The 6189-nt window shown below is 38.7% G+C and overlaps 1 non-coding gene across 1 annotated transcript; it reads right to left on the bottom strand.

Annotated features, from left to right (window-relative positions):
- Positions 1-798: 798 nt before the first annotated feature.
- Positions 799-871, bottom strand: TRNAT-CGU (transfer RNA threonine (anticodon CGU)). Its single transcript has one exon. It is a non-coding gene; the product is annotated as a tRNA-Thr (tRNA).
- Positions 872-6189: the final 5318 nt, after the last annotated feature.

Below are 6189 nucleotides of genomic sequence, written 5' to 3'. Positions count from 1 at the left end.
CTGGAAATATTACATTTGTAAGCTCGTCAATGACAACAGTGCAAAGTGAATGCTATTTTTCCATTACTATATGTATTATTCAAAGAATGGAAATATTTGAACACAGCGCTATGTGATAGGAAAGACCACGCTCTCCACACAATATGATATTCCTAAATTAAACGGCAGAGTCATTGAACATACCGTTACTTTCTTACAAGTAAGATATGCTTTCCAGTGTCTACTGTAGCCTTCGACAATAGTTTTAAAATAATTTGTTAATGAACTACGAATAGCTAGAGGCAGTATGATATTTCAGTGAAATGAGAACACTTCATTCCATGTTCCACCAATGTTGGATATACAGCCTGCATTGGGATGGTGAAGAATTTTTTTTCTAAATAATGACTTGCACAGGAAGCCGAGTATATCCGTAACTGCTTATTAACCTCCTGGGTGTTGGCGTATAATATAGTATAAATTAATATTAGAGGAGAAAAAAACCACTCCAGCGCCGGGGATCGAACCCGGGTCCTTGCCTTTATAAACTAAGCGCTCTCACCATTAAGCTACGCCGAACTCCAATCCACAGCATCGGATCGAACCCCTCTCCTCCAGTGGTTTTTCCCTTTGTGGCTTGACTCCCAGTTGAGCATGTATGTTGACATTTTATATTAAGTCAACTGCCATTAAATGCACAGTAATCTGTGCAGTAATATGCAGTGTTGCTCGAAGAATCTACGGAAAGATTATTATTTTTTTGTTCCTACAGAATTTTATCTGTTATGGCAACAATTAATATTAGAAGAGAAAAATTCGCTCCGGCGCCGGGGATCGAACCCGGGTTCTTGGTTCTACGTACCAAGCGCTCTCACCATTGAGCTACGCCGAAGTCCAATCAAGTGCAGTGCAGTGCATATTACTGTACAGATTACTGTGCATATTACTGTGAAATCCCGGCCACCAAGTCACTCAGCTGAGTGCGCAGTTGACTTAATATACAACATCGGAGCGAATTTTTCTCCTCTAATATTAATTGTTGCCATAACAGATGTACTCTGTAAGAACAAAAAAATAATAATTTTTCCGTAGATAGTATAGTATAGTACAGTATAGTTTAGTCTAGTCTAGTGTAATGTGTAGTATAGTATAGTGATTCTCACTATAGACGTTTTTGCAGCACTTCTATATTAATCACATAGATGCTACGGGTATGGAATTTGATTGGAATTACAGATCAATGCCCAAAGTTTTATTACAGGTGGCTATGGTAACTATCGAGATTTTTATTGTTGGAAAATGCATATTTCTGCGTCTTGGATTTCCATTGTAACAAGTCTATTATTGGCTTCCAGCGTAATTTTCGTAGAAAACATAGAACCCACCATTAAAGCAGTTAATTTATAACTGGTAGCCAAATTTCAACGTATAGAATCCTTATGTAGGAGAAAGTCGACAGGTCGCCCTCCTTTGTCTCAACAGATAGTCAACAGCATTCGTCAGTATTTTGAACGAAGTCCCCTAAAATATACATGAAGAGCCAGCAGAGAACTCAATATTCCACAGAAATCTGTGTGAAAAGCTCTAAGTAAGCAATTACACATGAAACCATATCGACTATACTTATTGCAACATCTAACTGATGATGACTGTGTGCATCTTAACAATTTCTGTTTCGAATTCCGAAGACTGCAATGTGATGGTTTTGATGACAAAATGATGTTCAGCGACGAGGCAACTTTTCATACGAGTGGAAAAGTCAATCGTCACAACGTGAGAATTTGAGGATATGAGAATCCACGTGTAGGCGTAGGCCTATATGTTGAGCATGGGTGTGATTCACTGTAGCTTTAAGTGTTCTGCGCAATGTCATGCGAAAAGGTATAGGATCAGTTTTCTTTATTGCACCAACAGCGAAAGGGGCCTGTTATTTTTATATACTTATCGAATAGATAATGCCACAGATAAATGGTGATAAGAACAACTTCATCTTTCAACAGGATGGCGCGCCACCATACAATTTGAATCTTTTAAGTGACCTTCCCGTTCGCCAGATCTAACACCCGGCGAATTCTTTTGTGGGGCTATATGAAGGAAGCCGTGTTTGTTCCATTTTTATCATACAGCCTAGTTGAGTTGAGGCTGCGAATTACCAGGGCTGTTGACAGCATTTATTGCACTATGCTGTGAAGAGTATGAGAACGTTTCGTCTTCACATCGATCGGTGGCATGTCATATGGGACAATTACATTGAGCACCTTTAAAAGTTTGAGAGATTTGCCCTCTCTTTTAAAGGTTTAATGAGTCTAAGTAAAATGAAACATTTACAGTAATTGAAGAAAATCGTCTAAATCTATTATTTCATGCTCACGGAAATATTACAAGGAATTGCTAAAGAATACAGATGTCCATGGTGAGAACAATGGACGAAAGTAGATTATCGAAAATAATATTATAGTATTACCCACTATAAACACAATGCCTAAGCAGGTCTAGGAAGTGATGGATCGAACAAGACATCAAAGCCTCGTCGGACCGAAGGATCCTATTTTTGGAGAAGGAAGAAGATATTGATTGACTGAACGAGGAATTTTTGTCTCCCGGTCTGTTTCATCGTACTTATGACTCAAAGAGGAGCGTGAACAATACCTCAAACCCTCTATTCCTCCTAGTAATTTGTAAGGCTATCAGCGACCCCTGGCGGCAGTGCACACCCCAATTGCGGGCCGCGCCTTGCTTTTGTTTCACACATCCCACAGAAATAAATCCAAGATGGCTGTCTAATTTATACGTTCCTTCCTGCTGCATGCAGTGGAGGCCACAACGGGACATCCAAGACGCTCGATTAACATTGCATCAGCACTATGATCCACCACTGTAGGGCAGGAAGTCGTGATATAAAAGCGCGCTCTTTGTGCCAGGGTTCCTTCCTGCACATGTTCCTCACATGAATTTAAATTTTCGTGTGGGGCCTCATTACCTCGGCTCAAGACAAAAGGCTACCGGGAAGCGCAGCAACCAGGAGTCCGCGATCCGCCTCTCTTACTTCGTATCAGGATTTTAAACAATCAGGGGAGTTGAATTTCTTGCAGAAAGCATTGCACGATGCTAAGAGCACATTCTCCTGCACATTCACATTCCCCGCTTGTAGTTTGGAAATTAGACAACTAGTCCTTCGTTACAGCAAAACACGTGGTGGAATAGTTATAGCATCTTCATGTCCAACACTTTTGTTATAGTAATTCTATTAGCCTACATGAAAAATGAAAAGCGTTTGGTATTAATGGTTCTGTCCATCTAATTAATATGACAAGGTCCATCATAGATAATAAACAACTTGAGTTAATTAGGTATTTAAAGTAGGCCTATTTAAGTTGTAAAGTTTTAATTTACATTCAAAAGACTGACAGTAAATTATACAACTTCTTAGAGTGATTGGCACATTAAAGAAAATGCGTCTAACAATGTTCAAAGTAGTCAATACTTTATGGACTACCTTCTCTATGATATGCAAGACAAATATTGACACTGAACAAAATAACAGGTCGGAAGGATTAAAGCTGCTGGAATAGGTACATTTGTTCCGATTACTAATTGACCATCACAGCTAAATATGACCAGTGTTGTGGAAAGAACATGTATTCAAAAAATGTCTGTGTGAAATAAATTGTTAAATTATGTACGAAAGCGAAGAAAAATATAAAACTTTCTCTAAAGCGCTGGAATGACTAGTTAATGTATGGAAACGAGATAGGCCTAGAGTCGTGTACAACCGGTTACGAAAAATATAAATTATATATTGCTATTGAACACCTGGCACTGTAGTCAGTATGCAAAGCTCTTCCGTCTCGCGAAGTGTCTCAGGTTCGGTTTAACGAATATTCGAGTTGTTTCTCACTCTTTGTGGGTGGACGACAAAGGCAGACCACATTGAGCCATGCAGAAGTTCCAAGAGCCCTTGTAAGAACGCGATTATCATTGTGTAGACCTACTATTTAATTGATAATTCTTCTTCTCTCACTATAATCAACCAATCAGTCAAACAATCAATCAATTTTCCATCGACTCATTGATTCATTGATTGATTCAGTGATTTACTGATTGGTTAATTGATTGATGGATTCATTCATTCATGTATTACAGTTGGTATCGTAAAGAGCAAAACATATCTTCTAAAATGATTTATTAATGAAATAATGGATTTGCTTAGAGTAATTAAAAGGCATTAACAACTATTGTTTTAGAGGTAGGTATGCATTTTGAGTTTAGAGTGTAAATGTTACAATAGAATGTATGCACTTACTTTCTCTTCTATTTAGTAATTTTAATTTATTCTATTCTTGCATTTCTTTACACACCAGCTTTCATATTATGCATTACACTTATTTTCTTTGTTGTTACCAGTATCCATTTGTTCATCTATATAATATGAAGATTCATTCATTCATTTCTTCATTCATAGTGTTCTGTCCAAGGGCAGGTCTTTCACTGCAAACCCAGCCTTCTCTAGTCGTTTCTATTTTCTGCCTTCCTCTTTGTCTCCTCATATGATCCATATATCTTAATGTCGTCTATCATTTGATATCTTCTTCTGCCCCGAACTCTTCTCCCGTTCACCATTCCTTCCAGTGCATCCTTCAGAAGGCGGTTTCTTCTCAAACAGTGAACCAGTCAATTCCTTTTCCTGTTTCTGATTAGTTTCAGCATCATTCTTTCTTTATCCACTCTTTTCAACACAGCTACGTTTCTTATTCTGTCTGACCACTTCACATGACTCCATAGCTATCCGCATTTGAAATGCTTCTATTCGCTTCTCTTCACTTTGTCACAATGTCCATGTTTCTGTCTCACAAAATGCTACACTCCACACAAAGCACTTCACTAGTCTCTTCCTTAGTTATTTCTCTAGAGATCCGCAGAAGATTCTCCTTTTGTCTATTAAAAACTTTCTTGGCCATTGCTATCCTTCTTTTGACTTCCTGGCAGCAGCTCATGTTACTGCTTATAGTACACTCCAAGTATTTGAAGCTGTCACTTGCTCTACTGCCTCATAAGTAGGCCTATAATAAAGTATGTAATTAATTGCAAGCTTATATTAAGCAAATACATTTTTTTAATTAGACAAGATAGATTTCCTCCAATTGTTACTCAGTTTCTATGCTCAGAAAATGTCGGTGTTCTGTCTAGTCTGCAAAACATCAAGGGCAACCGGTCGAAATTCGAATATTCGGCCGGATGTTCTCTGACCGGTCGAATGAAAACCGTCTGAATTCTGCAGCTCTCCAGTTAGGCGTATGACTTAAGAAATGTGGTAGTTGATAATATGATGCATCTTGGTTTCTTTATCAGTTTTCCATAGGTTGAACAACGAAGTTCGTAAATGATTACCTTGTGCGCATATGTCTCTGACGTACTAATACTTCTTAAGAATAATTAAATTTTAAATCCGACATCGAAATACCACACTTTTGAATCATATCTTCAGTATGATTGAAAAGTGTGGCTTCCTCGGTGCCTACATTAAAGACTTGTTTTTTCTGAACCGACGCATGCGACGTGCGAGATGCGAGGCCCGCATCGCACAAATTTGGACAACACGAGAGATAGTGAATGGTTTCTATAGTTGCGAGGTACGCAGACCTCGCATCTCGCAGTTATAGAAACCATTCACTATCTCTCGTGTAGTCCGGATTTGTGCGAGGCTGGTCTCGCATCTCGCACGTCGCGTGCGTCGGTTCAGAAAAACCAAAGCTTAAGCGTTCTTCTTTTCTCACTGCGTTAAGTGGAATAGCCGATAACGTAGGTCACTGTATTTCAGCACTTCTACACACGAATGATTTTGTTTATGAGAAGACATCATGAAAAGTATTCACACATACTCGTACTGCGCATGTGGCTAGGGCGAGCTCATCTCGTGTTATTATTATTCCATGAAGGCTTAACTACTGCTGAGCAAGCAAGTCAAAGCTACTCAGCAAAATAGTCTGGTTCGCGGGATCAAGCTCGGACGAGGGCGATTATGGCGTTGCTCAAAAGGAATATATTATAGCTGGGGCTTATCTGTCGTGTGAATATCATAGCCAAAACAGAGGACAATTTAAAATTCCCTCTTCAGCTTAAGGGGTTAGGTACAGCTTAAAGCAGTAACATTTTGCAAATATTCAACATTTTTTTCTCCATTACTGAATCTTGTACAATAATGAAAATTGG

The sequence above is a fragment of the Periplaneta americana genome, chromosome 3 (assembly GCF_040183065.1).
Source record: "Periplaneta americana isolate PAMFEO1 chromosome 3, P.americana_PAMFEO1_priV1, whole genome shotgun sequence".
NCBI lineage: Eukaryota > Metazoa > Arthropoda > Insecta > Blattodea > Blattidae > Periplaneta > Periplaneta americana.
This window is presented reverse-complemented; position numbering and strand designations above follow the sequence as displayed.